Here is a 24863-nt window from a genome sequence, read left to right on the forward strand (position 1 = left end):
CTTCTTCAATCCTGTGTTTGTTTGTTCCTATGCCTACACACCTCCCAGGGGGAACCCTGGCACTGCCAAAAAGCTCTCTGAAAAGACTCAGCTCTTCTTCCCCTGGCAGTCCGATGGGTAATTAACAGTTCCCGCATATAACTACGTCTCACGACCAACAGGTTTAGTATCAACAGACACAAAAAATGGGCTAACCGGACCAAGCCGCCAGGTCAAAGCATAAACCCAGATTTATTAATCAAATTTCCCTCGCTGGGGGCGACTCGAAGTGGCCGCGGGACCTCCGGGCTTACCAGCTCTGGGTGCCCGGGGAGAGGTGGCTCCATCCTGGGCTCACACAGGCCAAAGAAACCCCAACCTGCCCAGGGCATAGCTCCCCCAGTTTTGCAGAGAATTTAGGTTCAATCTCTCCCCCACACATCCACACACACACGAACCCCGCGGTACTTACATTTCTTCCTCTTTATCAGGGAAAGATTTGGCCCCAGACCGGAGGGGTGAGCTCAGCCTGCGGTAGCACACAAAGATCCCCATGGCCAAGCTCCCTCCGAGCAAGAAAAGCTCTTTCGTGTCTCCAGAAATTCACGTCTTTCCAGTCGCCATCCCTATTTAAAAGTGCCGCTTAGCTCCATGGTGCCAGTCTTGTGCGAATGGCTCTAAAAGAGTTAGAAATCTTCCATCCAGAAAAACAGGAGAGAAATGCAGAAAGTTGGGTTGGGTTTGTTTCTTTTTTTTTTTTTTTTTTTTTTTTTTTTTTTTTTTAATTTATTTTATTTCTTTCCATATTGCTTCCTACGCCCCGGAGTAGAAAGTGAAGTGTTGCATGTAAGGTTCTGCAAGTTTTTTGGGGGGGTTGGCCAAGGTCTAGTCCAGCCCTCTCTGCTGAGGAGGACGTGCTCTGAAATTCAACCAATTTCCCCAAAGCTTTTGTTGCTGATGAACTGAAGCCCTATTGTTCATCCATTGCCACGGTCTTTTTCAGTTCCTACTATACATTATGAGTTGCCAGAGATAATGAATTTGCACCAAAACCTCTCATAGTTCTATTCTGACAGATGGAACAAATTAGAAATGTCTCGTGTAAAGAAAAGCAATAGCTACCTTTTCCTAACGAAGAAGGAAAGCATACATTTCTTCAGAAACTTAAAAAAAAAAATTAAGAAAGAAGAAGAAGAAAAAAAAAAAAAAAAAAAAGCAGAAGGTCGAGTTTTCTAAGATGTTTTCCTGCACCTAACTTCTGAAGAACAGTTTCTTCTGCGTCTTGTTTTTGGAAGGCACTGCCATTTTGTGCAACTTTTGTCCAAACCAACCAGCCGGGCAGCAGCGGGGGAAAAAAAAAAAAAAAAAAAAAAAATCACAGTGCTAACAAAACAGACGCTCTTCTCATCCCTGCTGTCATGCAAACTTCTAGCGTGACCTCTCGTCTCTGGAAGGAGGATTTCCTGAAGCTCTGCAGGTTGCTTCTCTCCCCTCTCGTCCGTCGCTCCGGGATTGGAAACAGCGTTAAAACCTCCATCAAAACCCCGTCCGGGTTCTAGGACTCTGGAGGAGAGCCAGAAGCCGTGTGGGGGGAGGTAAGAGAGAGGTAGGGGCGGGCGAGAAGGGAGAAGTTTGGGTGTGCGCCGGAGCGGGAGGTGTGCGAGAAGGGAGGGAGGGCTGGAAGGATGGAGGGTAATGGTGCACGGCAAGGAGAGCGGCAAGACGGCTTTCCCTTGCTCCGAGGTGGGTAGGCTGGAAGGTTGGGAAGGGGATCATGCTGTGTGTGTCGGCGTCGTCCTCCCCCCATCCCTCTGGGGAGGCTGTACACGACGTCCTCATGTCAAGGAGTGTGGGTATGTGTGAGGGGTGGGTGGGGAAGGGGGGTACGAGGCTTGGGGGAGGGCGAGGGGAGGGGCGAAGCTCAAAAATTAATATACATACTACACCCGCGTGCATATGTATATATATATATATATATATACACACGATTATATTTATACATACATACATATATATATATATATATATATACATAGAGTGAGAGGATGCCCGGATCGGTATCCCACCCGGAGCACGACTGCAGGAAGCAGGGAAGTGTTCTGCCATCCCCTGGTGAGGATTTCCGAGGGGACAAGGGGGGGCAGCAGTGGGGACATCCAGCCTCCGAAATCCCGAGGAACATCCCCCACCAGCACTGCCCCCGGGGACAAGGATAGCGTGATGAGGACCACAACACAAGCCCGAAGAGAACCGAGGGAATTCAGGAAGAACCCCCAGGGGTTGCACAAGAATAATAAAAGAAAATAAAACAAAAACAAACAAAAGCCAAAAAACCCAACAACACACAAAAAACCCAAACAAAACCACAACAAACCAAACCCAACCTGCTGAGAGGATTTATAAAAGTCCGCACTCACGTTTCCACTCCCTGGCATGGGCATTTAAGTTTAGAGTTGAGATGCCTCAATGGAGAAGCAGTTCGTGAGCCTGAAAATATCGCTGTAGGAGCTACAGTGCCGAGGTCGGTCCAGAGAGATGCTCTGGGCCACCTCATGGCAGACTGACAAATACATATATAACGCCAAGAGGAAAGGAGAGGAGCGGAGAACACACACTACAGACTGCCAAGCCTCCGGCAGAAATTCCCTTTGGCGCTAAAAAGTTCTCCAAACATCATTAGAGACCGCAGCATCTCCAAAGGGACACGAGAGACAGAGAGAGGAAAGGCAAACCTCCCCTCCTCCACCCTGCGATAGCTACCATGGTACCGGTCACTTTCCGCGCCAGACACCGCGTCCCCCCGCTCATACCGTTTCTCCTCCAGAGATGAGAAGGCGGGTGTCACTGGAAAGCCCTGAAAACGGCTTTGATTTGCAGATCAGACCGGAGGGGGCTCAGACCAGAGACAGCGGCTATCGGCACCCCCAGTCTCCCCGCTCCGCCGCCCCACACCCCCCCCTTCACTGCCTTCCTTCCATCCAGAGCCCGGCGGACACCTCGCAGCGGTACCCGGCGGAGCGATGCTTCGCCTCCCCTGGCTCTGTGTCATGCGATATTTTAGGGGAAGGAGGCGGGCGATGGTTTTTTTTTTTTTTTTTTTTTTGCTTTGTTTTAATTGCTCGGAGTTTTCTATTTTCCCGCTCGTCGCCTGATGAAGGGAAGCAGCAAATAACATCCCATTTAAGAAAAAAAAAAAAAAAAAGGAAACACTACGGGCTCGGCGGAGCTCCGGGGAGGTGGGCTTTGTTTTGGGGCCGGGAGGGAGGGAGTGGGGGGTGCGGGCGGGCTGCTGCTGCTACTGCTGCTGCTGCCAGCTCTCATTTCAGCGGGCAGGGACACGGAGTGTGCCTGCGGCTGTCTCCCCGTCACCACCGACTCTTCCCCGGCCCCGCATCCCCCCCGTCCCCGTTTCACGTTCAAGATTTGACGGCGAGGTCACGTCCACTGACGTCAGCTTGAAGCATACTGTACGTCCGGCTACATTTACATATATCAAGGAAATTGGAGCATTAAAAAAAAAAAAGAAAAAAAAGAAAAAAAAAAAGAAAAAGGAAAAATAAAAAAATAAAAAAATAATATTCAAATCCCGCCTCTTGGATAAGAGACAGCGGATTCCCGGAGCGATCGTCCCTATTGCAGAAGATTCTAATATTACACGGAACAAAAGAAATTGGGCCTCCCTTCTCCTTCCAAACATCCTCATCGACAACAACAACAAAACATTCCCGAAACGAGCGATCCGAAGAAGAGCCCAGCGGACCGGGTGGCTCCGGTGCTGATGCGGGCTCAGCCGCTGCGCCATGCTCCTCTACTCCTCCTCCTCCTGCTCCTGAGGGCTCCAGCGCCTATTATTTTAAATACTGATACATATGTAAAGGTATATTTGCATTCTTTTTAAATTTACTGGAAGTTAGAGGCTATCGCTTTTCCTTCAATCTTTTTTTTTTTTTTTTTAATTTATTTTTTAATAGCATCCTTCGCCCCCGCCCCCCCCTCCCCTTCTTTTTTTATTCTTCTTCCCTTTACGAGATTCTTATGTCTATGTGTCTTTATATTCCGTTTCCTCCATGCTTCTCTTTCCTTACTGTTACAGGCAGGGTGTTAATATCACAAATCAAGGTGCACAAGATGCTTATTGGGTCTTGAGAGGAGAGGAGGATCTTTTTGCCCTTCTCAGCTATCACACCGCTATCTCGAAACTGGAAGTGTGATCGCCTAATTAACTTCATATAAGGAGAAAAAAAAAAACAAACCCACCAAAAACCAAAACAACCAAAAGCCTTTTTTAGATACAAGGAGACAGATATAGTAGGTGTGATGGGAACTGTTTCAGAGGATTTACAATATTTCATTGCTGTATTACGACCTATAAATGTTCTTGTATCTGCCATGATTTCAGGAACCTTTTATTTTAAAATCTTTTCTTAAAATATGTGGCCCCAGGTGCGGAGAGGTTTCTCTGAGGAAGACATTTTGTATGTTCTGTCCTAAGCGCGACATTAGTAAATGTGTTACATCTCATTTTAACGTGAGTAGTCTTAAACCCACTGCCAAATTCTTAACAGAAAAAGCATTTTTAGATGTTATTTTAAAATATTGCCGACATAATTGCGTTTGTTTTATCCGAAAGTACACAGGCCCTTAATTAGATTGCAAACAGTGCTTAACCCATCTCGGTTTACCTTAATAGGGGCACACTTGTAAGAAAGATGAGCAGTTTAAATTGTATTATAGCCAGAATATTAACCCCTTTTTGTAATCCTGGCGTGTTGTGTTTTTAGGGGTGTAACGTTATTCCATGAAAAAAAAGATAAACAAAAGAACACAAACAAACAAACCCCAAAAAACCTCCCAGAAAAACAACAAAACCAGCACCCGCTCCCTCACACAGTTTTTTTAATCATCTTTAAAAATATAAATAAATAAAGAAATAAAGAAAGAGGAAGCCCAGATGCATGTACATATAATTCATTACACTAAGAACGACTTACCTGCATGAATGCCTAGGGCAAAAGTTAGCACTCCCCAAAGACTTCATGCATTAATTTTTAAAATTAAAAAAAAAAAAAAAAAATTATTTATTTTTTAATAAAAACTGAGCGTAGGGCTGCGTTTCTCAGTGCCTGTTTCACCACATGTGCACTCTAATTCTCTGGCGCTCCTTACTCTATTTCCAGCTCTACCTGTCGCTGCAGTTTTATCACACCTACACTGACATGTCACCCAATAAAAAGTGGTCAGATGGGGACGCGTAAAACATCTAAAAACCCCAAATCCACACACCAAAACGGAAGCCGACACCATCACCCGTGAGCTGAGGTCTTACCTTACCACGTATGGCAACAGTTCTTTAGGAAAGTACCATTTCCACACGTTTTTACCAATAGCTGGTGCCGGGGACTCCCTGCCCGCTCCCTCCCTCGCTTATAATTAGCGCACGTGCAGCTCTCTCTCCGTTGCCAGCCCTCATTAGCATATGCATAATGACGAGCTGAGGGTGGGGGGGGTGTGCCGGTGTGTCCGTCTGTCCGTGTGTGTGTATACCCTTCCCCAAGCAGCCTCCTCCCCACTTGCTTACCTCGCCGCGGCTCCGACGGGACGGGGATGGTCGCCGACACCCCCGGGGTATCTCCCCCCGACTTTTCCCCATTCCCCCGGCCGGGATGGTTGGGGTCCGCGAATCATCATCATCATCATCATCAGTGCTACCGACTCTCCCCTTCCCGGCCTTAGTTACCATACAGCGGCCCCGCGAATCGCGGCGGCAGCATTTGAATGAACCCCGGGAGTGAAGGGGGAAGGAAGGAGGTGTTTGGGGGGGGTGGGCGGGCAGCCAGCCCCTCCCCCGCCCTGCCTGCGCTGCTGGGGACAGCTGTCTGCCCTCCGTCACTTGCCACTTGAACATGAACTCGACGGGTGGAACAGGAGCAATAAATTCCGCCCCCCAGTCCTCGCCCCCTTTCCCTCCCTCCCCGCCTACACGCGTTACCTAATATCGGCCTTTTTCAGCTCGAAATACGGGAGTGCACATTCCCCTCCGCATCCGCGCGGCTCACCCGAGGTGTTCAACACGACACCGAAGTTGGTGATTTCACGTGTCTCGGCCAAGGGTAGATAAATGAAAAATGAACGGATAAAGAGCTAATTGTTCTCAGATTTGGAGTGGTCGCCACAGCCAGAGAGATGAAAAAGGGAGTCGCGTTCAACATAAATAGATGCATGAAATAGATTTCACCCTCGCGGTTTTTGGTTTTGTTTTTTTTTTTTCCATTTAATTTCCTTCCACCCCCATCGTCTTCTGTATTTTATTTATTTATTTATTTATGTTCCTCCAGTGCTTTCAACACTTGAACTGCTCTAAACGGAATATTCAGCATTTTATACTTAGATTTTCTCCATCCTCTCTTCAGCCGTCTCTATCTGCTTTGTTATAAAACCGTAAATAATCGAAATGTATCTATATGGCCTAGACGTGAATATATATGTTTCAGCATTTTTTTTCCAGGTTATTTTAGAAGAGTGGAGATGCGTGTATAAAAAATAGTCTTTTTCTCTCTCTCTCTCTCTCAAACTCTTTTTTTTTTTTTTTTTTTTTTTTTTTTTTTTTTTTAAATTCTCCTCAAGATGTAAATACCGAAACGAAAACGTATAGAATGGCGACCACGTAATATTAGGTGAAATAACACATAAATTGGGCATGACAATTTTCTGGTTTAAGTAAAGAAAAAAGCTGAATTTGGAATTTTATGACAGTGCACACACACACAACAAGCCAAACAAAACACGGAATAAAATTATAATAATAGTAATAATAATAATAAAGTAATTTGAATTCCTTACACCAAAAGCTGCCAGTACGAATGCACCCTCAGTGCACCCTCATCTTTGGAAAGAGTAAAGACAACCCCATAAGCATTCCCCTTTTCTCTGGTTGAGAACATCTCCCCTGATAAGAGGCAGAAAGGTAGAAACTAAGAGGAGCAGCAGCGGATTGGGGTGAGAGCTGCTGTACTGTCATCTGGACTTCCAATAATCGCTAAAAGATCAGGTTTCCGGGGAGTGACGTAAAGCAAACTATTCGGGGTGTTTTAATGAGCAATCAGCCCGCCAACTCCAGCACCAGACCGGGATAAGCAGTAGAGGCAGCTGAGTTTCTATAAACCCTGTATTTTTGGCTGTGTGAACCCCATTTTCGCTACGTATTTTCTGCTCAGTTTACATCCGGGCAGAAAATAAGTCCTCAAGAAAGACGAGGTCTAAAATGTAGGGTTATTATATAGAATTACGGAATTATTTGGGTTCTAATGGACCTTAAAGCCCATCTAGCTCCCGTCCCACCAGCCCAGATTGCTCCAAGCCCAATCCAAGTCCAATCTGACCTTCAACATTGCCAGGGATGGGGCAGCCACAGATTCTCTGGACAACTTGGGGCAGGGGCTCATTTCGCTGTTTTTTGTAATTGCATAATTTCCATTATTACAGAAAACTTTTCTTTTCTTTTCTTTTCTTTTCTTTTCTTTTCTTTTCTTTTCTTTTCTTTTCTTTTCTTTTCTTTTCTTTTCTTTTCTTTTCTTTTCTTTTCTTTTCTTTTCTTTTCTTTTCTTTTCTTTTCTTTTCTTTTCTTTTCTTTTCTTTTCTTTTCTTTTCTTTTCTTTTTTCTTTTCTTTTCTTTTCTTTTTTCTTTTCTTTTCTTTTCCTCTCCCTTTCCCTTTCCCTTTCGCTTTCCTTTTCCCTTTCCCTTTCCCTTTCCCTTTCCCTTCCCCTTTCCCTTTCCCTTTCCCTTCCCCTTCCCCTTCCCCTTCCCCTTCCCCTTCCCCTTCCCCTTTCATTTCCTTTTTTTCTTTTTTCTTTTGAATAACTTGAATCCCCTCGAAATGGCCAGACTTCACTTGGGAGCGGGGGATAACAGGGTTGTCGAGGGGAGAGGACACAGACATCTCGCTCTTCTGTGGGGTCTTTCCCAACCCCGGTGCCCTCGCATCTGCCCAACCCTGTTGTTTTGGAGGAGGGGGTCGGCTTCCACTCCACCCGTTTCCGGGCTCCGGCCCCCCCCAATCCTGTCCCGACGGTTGCGGGAGGCGAGCGACATCTGCCGGTACCATTGGCCGGCAGGATAAAATAAAATATAAAATATAAAATATAAAATATAAAATATAAAATATAAAATATAAAATATAAAATATGAAATATGAAATATAAAACATAAAATATAAAATAAAATAAAATAAAATAAAATAAAATAAAATAAAATAAAATAAAATAAAATAAAATAAAATAAAATAAAATAAAATAAAATAAAATAAAATAAAATAAAATAACCTGGCCGGAAAAAAGATGCTCTGCTGTCATAGCAGCCCCAGGGTGATGGGAAGCACCCCCTCGCCCCCAGGGGAGTGTAACTTCCACACATACACACCATGGAGGGAGCGGAAATTGTCACCACTATTACCTCCCACTCCTCCCCGCTTCGCGTGTTAATTGCCAGGATCAAAATATGGTCCCTCTCTGTGGGTGACTGAATGAAAAAAAACCCTGGGCTGACGAATGGTGAAGCAGGGTGAGGTGGGGGCTGCAATATCTCAGGGAATTGTGAATTTTTCAGTATTCTCTCTTGCAGAGTGGCCCCAGACTTTATTCGATTCATATCGGTGTTGCGTGGAGCGAGGCTTTTCCATTCTCTGACTGTCCCCTCTCCTCTTTCCCCTTCCCTCCCCCCCCCCCTTTTTTTTTTTTTTTTTTTTTTTTTTTAATAAAAACAATGAAAATTGAATGTTTGGCAGTTTTTACCAGGGGGAATAGAGGAGGAGCTCTGATCGCCGTGGGCTGTCGGGAGAAAGAAACACTCCGGAGAAGTTGGAGTTTACATTTGATTGGCTTAACAGCCACTTTTTTGGTTGGTTGGTTGGTTTTTTGTTTGCTTTGGTTTGGTCTGGTTTTATCTGTTTGCTTGATTGGGGTTTTTTTTTGTTTGTTTGGTTTGGTTTTTGGTTTTTTTTGTTTTGTTTTGTTTTGTTTTGTTTTGTTTTTTGTTATTTTGGCCGGTCATTAGCTGAGCGTCCTCCAAGAAAGCTTTAATAATTGATATCCCAAATCTCCTTCTAGTAATTTTGGTTGACTCGTGTCTCAACAGGCTGCAGGACGGAGAAAATAACCCGCCTCTTTTAGAGGACGACTCTTGGACACCCGCAGAGACTTTATCTCCTCTTGACAAAAAAACAAAAACAAACAAACAAACAACCCCCCCCCCCCCCCAAAAAAAAAAAAAAACCACAAAAAACCCACAAAAAAAAACAACAAAAAACCACCCAAAACCAAACCAAACCAAAAAAACCCCGAAAAACAGCGTGCCGGGATTTTTACCGTGAGGAAAGGCTACAGGCGGGAGACCATCAAATATTTTTATTACAAGGTGATGTGGCTGCTGTATGAAGATGCAAAACCACGAGTGGGGTGGCTGCCGTGGTTCAGACACCAGGGATGCACACCGAGGCAAGCCGAAAAAACCCAAACTGAACCGAACCCCCCAGAGCTTCAGTTTTTCCCTCTCAAAGTCCTAACAAGCCCGAGGTGTTATTCTTAGCAAAGGTATCTCTGCTACAGGACCCGGTGGTTTATCTGTGCAGGATTCTCGCTCAAAGAGGGTGGAAAATAAGGACTGGGGGTGCAGAGATTCCTCGGTGCTGGCTGCCCTCATTACATCTCTCCTCCTGAGGTTTTGTCCTTTTTTCCCAATGACTCCCCAGAACCTCTGAGGACTATTTTGGCAGAAAAATAACGGCCACGAACATCTCGTATTTGTGCCCCGGACACACAGGTATTCTCCCACGCACTCCCACGTCCCGCCGCCGCCGCCGTGCAAGCGGACGGACAGACAGACGGACACCGCTGCTGCGGCCGTTTCCCGAGCCCCCCGAGCACACCCACACATCCCCAGAACCGGGACTCCAGCTCCCCCTTTAAAACCTCGCTATTTTGATACGCATGCCCGCTGACCAAAAAAAAAAAAAAAAAAAAAAAAAAAGTTTCAGACCTCTCTCCCTCTCTCTACGCAGTCCCCACCCCACGCTGGGTATCGGGGGCAGAGCTTGTAGGGCAAATTTCTCACTCCGGGGTACGGGGCCCCCTGTCCCTCGAGCCCTCTCTCGCCCCTGTTTTCTTTCCCATTAACAAATTTTCAGGAGACAATCAAGAAACGGAGCTACTGAGGATGGAGGGCTGAATCCGGAGGTGCAGTTCTGCTGCCCCAGCTCGGCGGGGGCTGGCGGGAGGGTCGGGGGTGCGGTTTGCAAATTGGAAGGGCTGTCAGCCCTCCCCATCCCTACCTGCCCAAACAGGACCCCCTCACCCCTGTCTCTCACATCCCCAAAAGGGTGCTTGGCGGGAACAGAAGGAGCTGTACCTCGGCCCTTAGACCTTGTCTTCCTCTCACGGGCGTTTTCAGGACCGGTCGAGCAACCACCAGAACGAACCTCCCCACCTCGCCCCCAACCCATTTATTTGCATTTCTCCACGGGGGGCCACTCGCCCGGCTTGTCCCCCTACCCCTCCGTGCCCGTGGGATGCTTGGGGAGCCCGTGAGACCCCATCAGGTGATCAGGCTCGTAATCCAATTGGTGCTGTTCGAGCGAATAACATTTCTCACCGACGGTAAGAAACTGGGGGTGTTAAAGAGAATAGGAGGCGGCAGAAGAATTCCCCAGCCCCTCTCGGGACCCACGCCCGCCCCGTCCCCGCCCCGGTACTCACCGCGCTCCCTGCGCTCCGCGGACACCCGGGAGAGGCTTCTCCATCCCTGCCCTGCTGGCCCTGAGCAAGGCAGGCAGAGGGGAAAGGGTGACGGAGGGAGGGAAGGAAGGGGGGGATGAAGGGAGGGGGGCTGTGACAGACGCTGCCCCACACGGAGCAGAGACGCGGCTCACCCCTCCCCTTTGCCCCGGCATTTCCCACCCACTCACGTCGTTCCTGTGTCCTCACTTCAGACAGACGCGGAGGACTGGGACACATTTATTTTAGGGGGGTGTCCTCCCTCGGGACCCCCTCCCGGAGGGGCGGCAAGTCGGAGACCTGGCTGTGAGGCTCAAGGAGACTCGTTTTGGGGCCCAAGAGAGGGAGAAAGAGGTTCAGAGACTGCCCGCCCGGACTGGGGTGGCAGCCGGGGCTTGGGGCTGGCGGGTGGGGTGAGCATAGAATCATAGAATTATAGAATCATAGAATAGGCTGGGTTGGAAGGGACCTCAGGGATCATCAAGTCCAGCCCTTGATCCACTCCCGCTGCAGTTCCCAGCCCATGGCACTGAGTGCCACATCCAGGCTCTTTTTAAATATCTCCAGGGATGGAGAATCCACCCCTTCCCTGGGCAGCCCATTCCAATGCTTGATCACCCTCTCAGTAAAGAAATTCTTTCTAATATCCAACCTAAAACTCCCCTGGCACAACTTGAGACCTCTTGTGCCCTCTTGTCTTGCTGAGAGTTGCCTGGGAAAAGAGCCCAACCCCCCCCTGGCTCCAACCTCCTCTCAGGGAGTTGTAGAGAGTGATGAGGTCTCCCCTGAGCCTCCTCTTCTCCAGCCTCAACACCCCCAGCTCCCTCAGCCTCTCCTCACAGGATCTGAGCATCGCCTCCCCTCCTTCCTCTTGTCGTTATGACTATGAGTACTCCTACTAATAATTAATTAATTAGAAAGGGCTTCGCAAACGGAGGCCGGCAGCTGGGTCTGGCTGGGACAGAGGACACCGGGGAGAGGTCTCGGTAAGGAAGGGGGTCTCTGCTCCCCCCCTACCCCCCCTAGAGAAGGGCTGCCTGGGCATCCCCTCTGCGATGCTGCCAGTTCTCGGGTAAATGCATCACCGCAGGCCCTGGTGGTTAATTACACAGGAGGCTTGATGAGCTGCGGCTCCCTCCCCTGTTACAGGGGCACACCTATGTTCCAGAGGATGGGGGGTTGGCGGAGAGGAAGAGGATGGTGGGCTCACCCTGGACTCGAAACTTTCCCTGTCGCAGACATACTATCTAGTTCCTTGGCTGAATGTTCCTTTGGAGTTTTCTCTCCGAAAGGTGCATCGAAAACTTGTTTGCGTTGATACCCAGGGGCGGTGCAGCATCTCCCTCCCCCCAAATCTGTGATCAGCCTCCCCCGTTTGTGGTGGCTGCATTCACCACGATTTGCTAGCGATTTGCACGCCAGAGGTTGCATCATTCTCTCAGGCTTTTTCTCTCTGTAATGCAAATGACAGTAAAATACGGTTTGCTATGTAGCTAATTGGAGCGGGGCACAGCACACCCGGCGGGGCTGTGGTTATGCAAGTTCTGTGTTTTCAGAGTAAAAAGTAGCAAACGCTACATATTCCGACGAGTTTTGGGCTGCTTATACCTTAAATATAGTTATCTAACTCTGTTTATTGTATATAAATATAATAAAGTAAGGAGAGATTGTATTGCTGATGCCGGAATAAAATTAAGAAGTGAGAACAGCAGTATATTTAAAACCAACTCTAAAATAAAAATAAACCTCCGACGCTTTAAGAGGAAAATACCGCAAGTATTGTGAACAGCTTATATTTTGCTCAAAATTTGTCTTTATTTTGGTATCGATTCTGGCGTTATATGAAACTATTAATAAAATAAATCCAAAGACCTAGTCAGACTAACTTGTGAATTACTGCTATTTAAATGATCAAAATAAAATTAATCGAATTATGACCACGGAAAAAAGTTTTTCTTTTAATTACTTACCTTCAAACGAGAAATTAAAACATGTTAGAATTGACTTCCTTTCAGACCAGAAAGGTTAGCACGAGAACAACCATCTGCATTTTTTGACCGTAATATGCCACTACCTGAAGCAAGTACAAATGAACAAATAATAAATCAGCTCCTGGACTTGCAGCTTTTTTTTTTTTTTTTTTTTTTTCCTCCCTCCCCGTCTGTAACCACTGTTACTGACTATACGTACTCTCTTTCTTTTTAAATAGAGGCATCTGAAAATTGCTTGCGACTTAAAAAGACAGCTAAGCTTTTTCTGGGCAGGTCGGGTCCAGCGGTGTTAAGCATCAGCTGCTGTCGAGCTATAAGAATTCAAGGGTCAGGGAGGGAAGTGGATTACGAAGCGAAGAATAATCATCAGGTTGGTCCTAAAACAGCTGAAATCGGTGCAATTGATTTTAAGGGAGCATAATTTGGCCAAGCTGTTCAAGTTACAAGGGGACGTGGCTGCTTGTTTTAAGAAGTAACTCAGAAACTCATCTCTTGTCAAACATACTCATGTACGTATGTCTGGTAATAGCAAGATTTAGAGCATTTTCAAAGGAATCAAAGGAGGGGGATCTGCTGAAGTTAAAATTGTTTACTGCCAAATTTATTAGATTGTTACAGCAGTGATTTTGTAAGGAACATAATTACCACAAGTAAAAATATTGCCCAGGGACTGACACCACGCAAATGGAGATAAAATATTTAAAACCCGCCTTAATTATTCCGGCGAAGTGAAACGCTTTCAATTATATTTCCATCTTTCCTCTAATGATTTTTTTCTCCCAAAAATCTTCCTCCCGATCAGTACACCTTAATTTCCTAGAAGAGGAGCAGGCCAATCTGTAAACAGTCTGTGCGGGCAGTGGGAGCTCGGTAGATTCGTGTCATGTTGCTGCGGACACCTCTGCCCCTGACACCCCCTGAACTCCCTGGAAAAACTGGCTTGAGAATGACCTTGCCCTCCTCTTCACTAGATTTAATAGCTTCAAGTACCTCGTAAGTATAAAATGTATTATTTTTTGTTAATTGGACATCTTAAAGAAGACTTTAGACCTTGTACTCAAGATAAACTTCCATCAGGTGAGGGGACACTTTTCCCGGGGAAGAACCGAGTGCGGTCTCAAAAACAAGGAGAGAAAGTTTGTTGTGTTTTTTTGAAAATCGACTTTTTTTTTTTATTTTTTTTTTATTTTTTTTTTAAACTTTAGTAGAGTAATTCTAAAAATTACAAAATGAAAACTTGGCTGTGTCACGTCTGACTTGAACTCTGCAAAACCGGGTAAGATTCCCACTCCCATGGCGGGAAGTTATTAATAAAAACATAAAATAAATCCTACTGAGTTGCGCCACAGCAAAAAGAGTTCTCGAACTGCCCTTGATCACACAGGGATGCAACTCGGGGATGGTCCCTGCACCCCTGCGAGGAGCCCCCGAGAGCCGAGGTTTGCGCTGAGCTCCCCGGGATGCTCAGAGAGAGGAGGGGAGTGGGTGTCTGAGGAGGCGGAGCAGCGAACCTGAAAACCAGACTCGAAAACTAGGTGGGGGTTTCCCTGCCAAAAAGGAAACAACTTTCTGAACTCTATCGGGGGCGTGAGGAGCATCAAAAGTCTCTTCCCTGAGCTCCCCGGTCCTGTTGTCAGACCGAGGTCGTTGTTCGCGCAGAAGGAAAACGCAGAATTATTCGGACTTCCCCAATTAGTTGCGTAATTTTATTTATTTATTTATTTATTTATTTATTTATTTATTTATTTATTTTAGAGGGTGGGTGTGCTTTCCAGTTACGCTTAAACTGGATCGTTTTCCACGAGCGGTGTAGAGCAGCAGGAGGAGTTTTCAAGTGTCCCCGATTTTTCCGCTTGCGGTTTTATTTATTTATTTACTTATTTGTGTTGCTGTTTTTCGTTTTTGCCCCTTCCTCAAGTGAGCAACTGCACTTTCTGTCCACATACAGGGGATAAAAGAAAAAAAAAATCTTAAGCAGTGGTTAAACTCACAGGTGTGATCGTGGGTGGGAATCAACAGCGTGTAGGAACAACCCTGCAGACCTGTCCTGGGTGTTAAACGCCACCGCAGGGATTTTGTGTCCCTGCAGACACCTTCTAAGGAGGGACAGCTCTGCAGCTATATGTTATTAAGCATAGATCATCATTAAAAACGGAACGGCCGGGTCACAAAACGCGAAGCTCCCAGATGAAGTTCTCGACAAGTGAAGAAGCCCAAGCATCCCCTCCCCTCCACGTCCTGCACTGACAGCTTGTCCACAGCCACCATCAGCACCTTGCATCTCTCATAGCTGTTTTCCTTAAAAATGGGATGGGAAGGGGAACAGGATGGAGGTACACACCTTCCAGAGCATGAGAAAAAAATCCCTAAAACACAACTTTTTGCTTTGCTTTGGAGAAGGCAGCGCAGTTCAGAGCAGACACCAGTGCAAGGCGACAGTCTCCCCAGGTCCACCCCCCCCTTCACAGCCTCCAGCAAACTTCAGCGGTGCGAAACTTCAGGAAAACGACAACAGCAGCAAAAGGACTTTCCTCACTCCCTGTCTGGGTTAATCCCGTATCCCGTTTCTATTTTTTTTTTTTTTTTTTTTTTTTTTTTTCCTCCCGGCACGATTGTTTCAGGCTGCTCTGAGTGTGTCGGTGCCTGATCCCTGCATTCACCTCTCCCAAACTGGAGAAATACTTACAATAAACACACACATGATAATCACAGCATCATAGAACTGTTTAGGGTGGAAAAGAGCTTTTCCATCCACTTCAACCATTAGCACAGCACTCTTAGGACCACCACTAAACCATGTCTGCCAGCACTGCTAATCCTCTAGGGATGAGGACTCCAGCACTGCCCTAGGCAGCGTGAGCCAGGGCCTGACAAACCTTTTGGGGGAAGAAATTTCCAATCTGAACTTTCCGTGGCTCAACTTGAGGCAATTTCCTCTGATTCTGTCGCTTGCTCCGTGGGACAACCCTGGCTCCAACCTCCTCTCAAGGGGTTGCAGAGAGCCAGAAGGTCTCCCCTCAGCCTCTTCAGTTCCAGGATCAACACCCCCAAGTCCTTCAGACTTATTCTCCTTAGACTGGTTCTCCAGTCCCTTCCCCAGCTCCGTTGCCCTTCTCTGGACATGCTCCAGCCCCCCAAAACTGACCCCCAGGGTTCGAGGTGCGGCGTCACCAGCACCGCACAACACAGCAACACCACCAACAACCGCACATCACATAATGCTTGTTATCACCACTGTTATCATTGTTATGATCATTATTAACCATCATCACCGCCATTATTAACAGAAAAGACAAAGAAACCAACCTGCGGAGCGCACCCCTCTCCCTGGAAGGGACGGACAGACAGACAGACGGGCAGACTGGGGGACGGACCCCCCCACACACCAACGCTTCCTCTTCATCATCCTCCCCTGGGGCTCGGGCTGCTGTCGATAGGTACATGAGGTGCCCGGGGCGGTGGTAGCGGACCCGGAGGGGGTGATGGAGTGGATGTAGGGGTGTGTGTAGGGAAGGATCGGGAGGGTTTGGGGGGAGTAGGGGGGAGATGCAAGGTCTAGCAGGGCGCTGCTGCCCCCTGGTGGCACCGTGGGAAACCGCCGCGCCCCGCTCCGCATCCACGGAGCTACGCGGAGCCGGGGACAGAGGACGAGGTTGTCGCTGCCCACCCCCTCTTCCGCGGCTTCCAGGGGGCCTTCTGCACTCCTTTCCCCTCCCCCCCCCCCGGACACAACAGAAAAAGCAGGAAAAAATAATAAGAAGAATACGGAAAAAGCACGCGGAAGATAAGCGGGGAATGGGGGGAAAAAACGCACCCTCAGTCCCGCGGGGAAAAATGAAAATAAAATAAAAAACACATCAGAAACCACAAAACAGAAATAAGCTTAAAAATAAGGACGACTTTCTGCTTTCTAAGAGTTTCCTGAAACTTCGGAAAAACATCGGGAAATGAGGCGGGGCGGCGGCGCGCACTGTCCCGCGGAGGCGGGATGCGGCGGGTCCCGCCGGAGCAACCGGAGCCAAAGCCAGAACGAGGGAAGAAAGGGCAGAAATTTGGAAACGGCGAGGGAGGGGGAGAGCGGTGCCAAGGATGAGGAAAAGGGGCAGAAACTTTTTTTGGGGGAACTCGGGGAAATGAGGCCGAGGAGAGCCATAGCAGCAAGCGCGGGTGCGGATGCAGGAATGCTGCTTGGAAAAGACGTGAAATAAAAGTGAAGTGAACATGAACTATCATCCGGGTTGTGAAAAAAACAGTTTTGTTTCTTTTTTCCCCCCCACCCTCTGGATTCTTCTCTCATTGCAGGTGGGGCAGGACTAAATTTGGGAAAAAATTGTCAGGGGTGGCTACATGGATAATGATGAAAAATTGCTACATGATCCCTCTCGTCAGGACCAGTTCTGCCCACAGAAAGATATGAGACTTTTTAGAGTCCCTTTGGGAAGCATGATCTGAGGAGTAAATTTCTCCCAGTCAGTACTTTTATCAGTGGTCACCTCCTCCTGTATGAGGAAAAATAATCACCAAAGGGAAATATTATTTTAGTGAGGTTAGGTTAACTATTCTGACCATACCAGGACCCTCTCAGCCATGGAGTTTTGCTTCTTCTGAGATTAAAACACCACATTTGGGACATTAGAAGGAATCAGCTATTTCAGATGCCAGCCAACCCTTTCAAAGCAGTTTTCATTATGACTGTGAAGAACTGGGGTCTTGTTACTGCTGTCAGGCCCTTGCTTCCCACACAGACCTTCTCCTGCTTTTTCTTGTGATTACTCATTCCAAAAATGTGAAATAAATAGTTTCCCTGCCTAAAATAAAGGTGGTTTTGTTTTGTTTTGTTTTTTCAGACAAACATTTTCAGACAAATTTTCAGACAAACATTTTATCTGATATTCATCAACCCACATTCACAAAGTACAATGAAAATAAATCTCTAGATTCTAGAAAACCAAATAATCTTTCATTTTCCCAAGGATAGATGTAATTGATATTATTTTCTGAACTTTTTTTTTGTGTCCATGGAAATTAGTATAATAGTCTTCCTCTCTGAGTTCATGTTTAACAATAGTCAAGTACAGCAGTGACATTCTCAACTGCTTCTCCTGAACAGTGTCAAAGTGCCCATCATATAATTTTGCCAAACAGAAACCAGACAATTAATAAAGCATAATTCAAAGCCCATTCTCTGTAACATGCTTTTGGAAGAGCCATATCACAATAGATGGAAATAACATGCAGTATTTTTTTCCTGCTGTGTCCAGAGCAGTAGTGGTAAATGTTAGATTCTAGATGTCATCAGGCAAGACTTGGAGATATCCTCCCCTGCCTCTGATTTTACATGTAGTCCTAGCCTGAGGGTCCTCAGATTTTCCATATATTCACAATTTCCTTTTATAAAAATCTGTGGGCTCCAATATAGACTTTCACTTGCTGAGCTTGAGCTGCTGCAGCACGTAGAACCACTACTGTTGTGTTTGTTATGTATTTAGTTACCAATCAAATAAATGACCATGTTACAGGGGTACAAATCTGAAGAATCAAAATTAAGTTCATGTTTCATTTTCTTTCCATTTATTTCATTATAAATGAAATATTGGACTATTTATCTTTTAGAAAATTTGAGCAATACTGAGATTATGTTTGTTTCAGTTGTTTTGGGTTTTTTTTGTTTTTTGGTTTTTTTGGGGTTTGTTTGTTTGTTTCTTTATTTGTTTTTAAAATTTTAGGATTAAAACGTAGAGCCAGAATGTATTAACCTCCCCATTCCCATACAGATACAGTGCTACCAGTCTTTCTTATGGTGTTTTGGTGTTCCAAGATCTTCACTTTCTGGCCCATGGTGATTTTGTAAGATCACTGTTTCTTTTAATGCATTCATGCCTCTTGACTTGGGACATAAGGAAATACAAAATTTCCACTAATTTTCCCAAAAGCAAGAGCTGGTCTTCAGTCCTTGAAGCACAACACACAACACCCACTTGAGATGAGAACTGTGTACAGGTACTTTGCAAACATTTACAAGATTTAAAATTTTATTAAGTACATATTTCAAAATTCAGGTCATGTATTTTGTGATTTTTCCAAAGTGGATGGAAGCAGCAGTTTATCTTTGAAGCTGAAGCCTAAGGGGAAGATAAGAGTCTGCCCAACAGACACCCAGAACACCTGATTTCAGCTGTGAAGAGATAAATACTTTTGTTGATGGAATTATCTTCAGTGGAAGAAGGAAGCATTTTAGACAAAATTGCAATTACACTGTATTTTCCATTCCCTGATACAGTTCAGAGTTACATACATTTGCTAGCCCAGAAACCAGCACTTAATGACTCTGGAGTATTCCTGTAAATTTTTTATTTTTTTTAGCAGTGCCAGATAAAATATCTTCCAGATTTTCAGCAGAGGTTAGTTGAAACCTGTTCTTAGAAAGTAGAGCTTTCTTTGAAAATAATTTTTAACAACAAACTGAAAACCATTTAGATTTCCTAAAAGTGACCACTTTCCCCCCTTTTTGCTTCCAAAAACCAACTTTAAATGGGGAGGAAAACAATGCAATCAGGCAAACAGCAGCAACTAAACCAGAAAACCCCACTTGCAGTTTTTCCTCACAAATGGGGAAGAGCCAGACAGTCAAATATTTATGTTATTGTTAACTATATTTTCCTAAGGAGAAATTAATGCACTACGGTGTTGGCAGCACTCTTGGAATACAATGCTGCATTAAATAGGTTATTTTATTACTTATTTAGTAAAAATGAAAATGAAAAAACCCAAACCCTACCCTATTCACAGATAGGCATTTTTTTCACATAGACATTTCCTCCTATACATATTGTCCTTACAGGCTGGCCTCATTGTTTTGAAGTGAGTCTAGAATGAGGTACAGAGCTACCTGGGCATCCCTGAAGCATCCTTAATCCCTGCTTTGAGTGGTTTTATTCTTGGCAACAGGGCAACAACCTTCCTCCCCTGATGAAACCCAGCATGGTTACATGATACAGCTGTGTGTGATGTGGAGGGATGGAATAGCAGGGTCTGATCACCAGGTCCCATCTGTCCTTGGCATTTGCAGGGTTTTACATCAGTGATGGTGACCTAGGCTGAGGTCTGGTGGGGAAGCAGGCTGAGCAAGCTGTGGATGCTAATTCCCTTCAGCAATGAAAATTAATGACCCAGATGAGTATTTGCCACACGTTCTTCCCCTGGTATCTCACAATTACTGATCAGTTCTTGTAACCACTCACAATATGACACCTTGGTTTGCTTGCACCAAGCTGCCAAAAGAGGCACCTGGAAGGTGTTTGCCCTTCTTCTTTCCTCCCAATGTCCTGTTAACCTTTTCCATTCTTCTCAGATGAGGCAATGGTTGGATTTTCAGATTAAGCCTGACTGCTGCCTTTCCCCTGTCCCTTTCTTCTCCCAGTCTATTGAGCTTGTGCTCTTGTGGCCAAGAAGGCCAATGGCATCCTGGGGTGCATTAGAAAGGGTGTGGTTAGTAGGTCAAGAGAGGTTCTCCTCCCCCTCTATTCTGCATTGGTGAGGCCGCACCTGGAGTATTGTGTCCAGTTCTGGGCCCCTCAGTTCAAGAAGGACAGGGAAGTGCTTGAAAGAGTCCAGCACAGAGCTACTGAGATGACTAAGGGAGTGGAACATCTCCCTTATGAGGAAAGGCTGAGGGAGCTGGGTCTCTTTAGTTTGGAGAAAAGGAGACTGAGGGGTGACCTCATCAATGTTTTCAAATATGTAAGGGGTGAGTGTCAGGGAGATGGAGTTAGGCTTTTCTCAATGGTGACCAGTGATAGGACAAGGGGTAATGGGTGTAAATTGGAGCATAGGAGGTTCAAGTTGAATATCAGAAAAAAATTTTTTTACTGTAAGGGTGACAGAGCCCTGGAACAGGCTGCCCAGGGGGGTTGTGGAGTCTCCTTCACTGGAGACATTCAAAACCCGCCTGGACACGTTCCTAGGGGATGTACTCTAGGGGGCCCTGCTCTGGCAGGGGGGGTTGGACTAGATGATCTTTCGAGGTCCCTTCCAACCCCTAGGATTCTATGATTCTATGATGATTCAAAGGCAGCCTCTGGCTGCTTCCCACCATCCTGTAGCCATCCAAAAGCAACAACCAACCCACACGGGAAGGGTAGGCACCAAGTGTTAAATTGTGACTTTCCAACAGGGGCACTGAAGGTTCCCTGTAGTAATTTGCTTTTCTTTGAAGAACATGTCAAATTTCAGCTGGTGAAAAAGAGAGGCAACATCATGAAAACCACCTTCCTAGTGTCAGGCAATCCTGGGAGCCATCTGCTTGTCCTGCCACCACAAGATCTCTTCACATGATGTTCCAGTTCTTTGTCTTTTCCAGTGATCTATTGATGAATGTTGCAGTTTCAACTTTTAGGAATTGCAATAGCCTCAGGTACGAAGTCACTCAGTTTGCTAAATAACAGATCCAGACCTTCATGTCTAGGAGACAGTCCCAGTTCAGTTAAAGTCAGTGATGCCAAATATGCATCTTTATTTATGAAAAGCTTTCACCCTTCACACTGATTTCTCCAAAATCCAGAGTTTTGTGATTGGTTAAATCAGCTCTGGAGATTCAGCCTTCAGCCAACACATCACCCATTGTAATTTTATCATAATTTTCTGTAAACTGAAGACAACCTTTTTTGACAGTACTATTGTGCAAGTGCTTTAAGGTGGAAAAAAAAAGAGAAAGTAATATCTTCCTTCCCCCCTCCCCCCCACATATTGCTTATTCTCCAGCCTTGCACAAAATCTGAACTGTTGACACTTTTCATTAGTTATTTATTGAACATTCTCATGCAATTTTGTATGGCTTTTCTTGTGTATTTTGCTTTTGGGACTATATTTATTGGCTATCATGTTGCCAAAGACACACACAAAAAAATCTCACTCATGATACATTTTGAAATGAATAATTTTCTGGTACAGCATCATGCTCTCTGTGACCAAAAATTGACACTTTGCAGCAAAACCTACTGATTTATACACAGACTTTCAGCCTCAAACCAAGGATGTCACTAAATGCAGATACCAGAAGGCTGGCTGTTGGAAAACTCAGTGCCCTTCCTGTGATTTTTTTTTTTTATTTTTAAGTATATCAGGTGTGTGATTGAAGGTATTCATGACTATTTTTCAGCAAAATCTTGAATTGTTGTGAATGAAAACTAATTTTCACTTATCAAAAGGTGTGCACTGCTGCCAGTAACAATCCTTTTTGTACAAAACAAAGTACCAAAACCAGCTCTGAGTCACTCATGATGAAGTTTCTATATTTCTATGCAGCCTTAATTTTTTTTTAGAGCATCATGTAGCTCAAGACAAATTAATTGATGAGTTTAGCATCAATCTGAGACATCATAATGAAAAAACTGTGGTATAATTAATCAAGAAGAAACTGGAGGATGGCAGTGCAGCTAGTGCCAATTCACAGTTTTATGGAAAATGGTAGTAATCAAAGAAACACGAGATACAAAGATAAAACAAAGATAACTGGGTTTACTGAAAAGAGTGATTTCATAGTTCTGCACAATGAGTTTTGATCAGCAATGCACCACAGTCTGTCTGAAGACCATGGCACTGTCAATAAAACTCTTGGTATTATGAATTAGGAAGTGGTCAACCAGTAGGCTTCAAAAATTTGCATCAGTGAGGAAAAAAACCTGTCAAATAAGTATTTTCCTGGCAGGATTTCCAGTGACCGTTTAAAGACTTTGTTCTTTCCAATATTTTATTAACTACCTGAAACCAACTGAAAAATCACACCTGGAAATATTTGCAGATGATATAAGCTCTGGACAAGAGAGAAATACTCTTAGTTACTGGGGAATCACAGAGTGTATTTTGTAGCTGTAGCTAATTTGGGTCAATCAAGGTATTTTCTGTTAAGTGAGAGTCAAATCATAGTTCAACAATTGCAGCCACCTGCAGAGTGGTGGCTATATTGAAAAGCAATAAACTTGTAGCAGTTCAGGACCTAAGGCAAGTCAGCAGTAATTCTCATCTTTAGACTTCTGAAAAAAAAAAAAAAAATTGTTTTCAAATGGTGACAAGGAATTAGGGTGTCCAGAAAGATCATCTTGTCTTTTCATACAGCTCAAGAATGGCAAGTCAAAACCTGGGTGCTCTCTTGTGTTCACAGGTTCTCACAGGTTCACAGGTTCTTCACATGAGTCCATGCCTAAATCTCTTTGACTGCTGGGGAAAGCCAAAGCCTAAGCTGGACACAGAAATTAATATCTGCCTATTAAAAAAAAAGAAAAAAAATTTTTCTTGCATGACATAAGTATTTTTACAAGGGAAAGGTACTGAAGAGGTCTTTGCAGAAGAGGAACACAAGGCAGAGAATAGAGATGTATTGGGGAAGATGAGGCACATCTTTAATGGACAAAAACACCACCTGAACAAGACAGAGATCTCTCTAGGCCTTTTCATCTTAGAATGGCTCAGGTTGGAAGGGACCTTAGAAATCATCTACTCCAAACTCCCTGCCATGGGCTGGGACACCTCTCAATGGGCCCAGGGTGCTGAAAGCCCCATCCGACCTGTGCTTGAACACCTCCAGGGAGGGGACAGCCACAACTTCTCTGGGAAACACATCCCACATTCCTGCCACCCTTGTACTGAAGATCTTTTTAAGATTGTTATCCCACCTGAAAGGTGTGTTTCAGCACATTAGTGAGCCCAGTGTAGGGTGTCATATGAAAATCTACAGCCCACAGGACTCAGGAACTCAGCTGAGATGGTTTCAGACTCATTCCATTTTTCTAACCCAAGGGGATCTCTTCAACCACCCAACTTTCAGACACTTTATTTAGGAGGCTATTCCCTGTAGACACTCAATTGTCACTGGAGGGAGACAGAGTCCTCTGTGAGAGCATTTAGGGAGTTCTCAAGAGAAGCTTTTTATTTTTTTTATTTATTTATTTTTTTAACAGCTGCATGGGGTGCCCATAAAAAGAACAATTTCCTGATGCTTTTGGCAAGGCATGGGTGGCCTGGTGCTTATGTATGGGAATGTGATGGGAAGTTCCCACTGCCCCATTCTTCTTGGCAGCTGGAGGCACCTGGAAAGCAGTAGTGACCTAGGCACGGAGGGGAGCAGGACACTTCAAAGTGATGTCCCTACTGTCCCAGGAGTTAGAGTGTTCTCCAAGAGGAGGCTGTTCCAGGACCAGGTGGTACTTCAGGTACGGTGTCTGAGCAGGAGCAAATGAAGACAGAACAACTGAAGGGTTAAACTCTGCTGTGGAACAGCAGTGGATGGGATGCCAATGTGAATGGCTTGCCTGGTTATTTTGATGCCAGCTCCACAGCATAAATTTCTGGGACAGGAGTGTCAGACAGCCGTCTTGTGAGGCTCAGTTTCTTCTGTCTCTGTTGGCTGGGAGGGAGAGGTGGCATTCTGCTGCAGGCAATTGGAGCCAAAGTGGGGGACAGAAGCTGGCAGCATGCCAAGAACCCAGCTTTTCTTCATGCAAAACCAAGACAAACTTATATTCCTGTAAAAGCAAAATTCCAGCTGCTAAACCTCTATGCAGCAAGGAAAACCAAAACATAAAATCATAAAATTATAGAACTTTCAGGGTTGGAAGGGACCTTTAAGTTAATTAAGCCATGGGTGGGGACACCTCCCACTAGATGAGGTTGCTCAGAGCCCCATCCAGCCTGGCCTTAAAAACTTCCAGGGATGGATGGGGCTTCCACCACCTCTCTGGGCAACCTGTGCCAGGGTCTCACCACCCTCATGGGGAAGAACTTCTTCCTAATTTCCAATTTAAATCTCCCCTCCTCTAGTTTGAATACATTCCCCCAGTCCTATCACTACTAAAAAGTCCCTCCCCAGCTTTCGTGCAGCCCCTTCAGATACTGAAGGCTCCAGTAAGGTCTCTTCAGAGCCTCCTCCTCTCCAGACTGAATAACCCCAACTCTCTCAGGCTGTCTCCACAGCAGAGCTGCTCCAGCCCTCTGAGCATCCTCCTGGCCCTTCTCTGGACACTCTCCAGCCCCTCCAGGTCTCCCTTGTTCCAGGGGCTGCAGAACTGGACCCAGTACTCCAGGTGGGGTCTCAGAGGAGCAGAGGGGCAGAATCCCCTCCCTTGAGCTGCTGGC

At 45.5% G+C, this 24863-nt stretch overlaps 1 long non-coding RNA gene across 1 annotated transcript; it reads left to right on the top strand.

Annotated features, from left to right (window-relative positions):
* The first annotated feature begins 941 nt into the window (after positions 1 to 941).
* LOC139789865 (uncharacterized) lies at positions 942 to 2302 on the top strand. The gene is made up of 2 exons (XR_011723271.1): positions 942 to 1574; positions 2016 to 2302. It is a non-coding gene; the product is annotated as an uncharacterized lncRNA (long non-coding RNA).
* Positions 2303 to 24863: the final 22561 nt, after the last annotated feature.

The sequence above is a fragment of the Heliangelus exortis genome, chromosome Z (assembly GCF_036169615.1).
Source record: "Heliangelus exortis chromosome Z, bHelExo1.hap1, whole genome shotgun sequence".
NCBI classification, from domain to species: Eukaryota; Metazoa; Chordata; class Aves; order Apodiformes; family Trochilidae; genus Heliangelus; species Heliangelus exortis.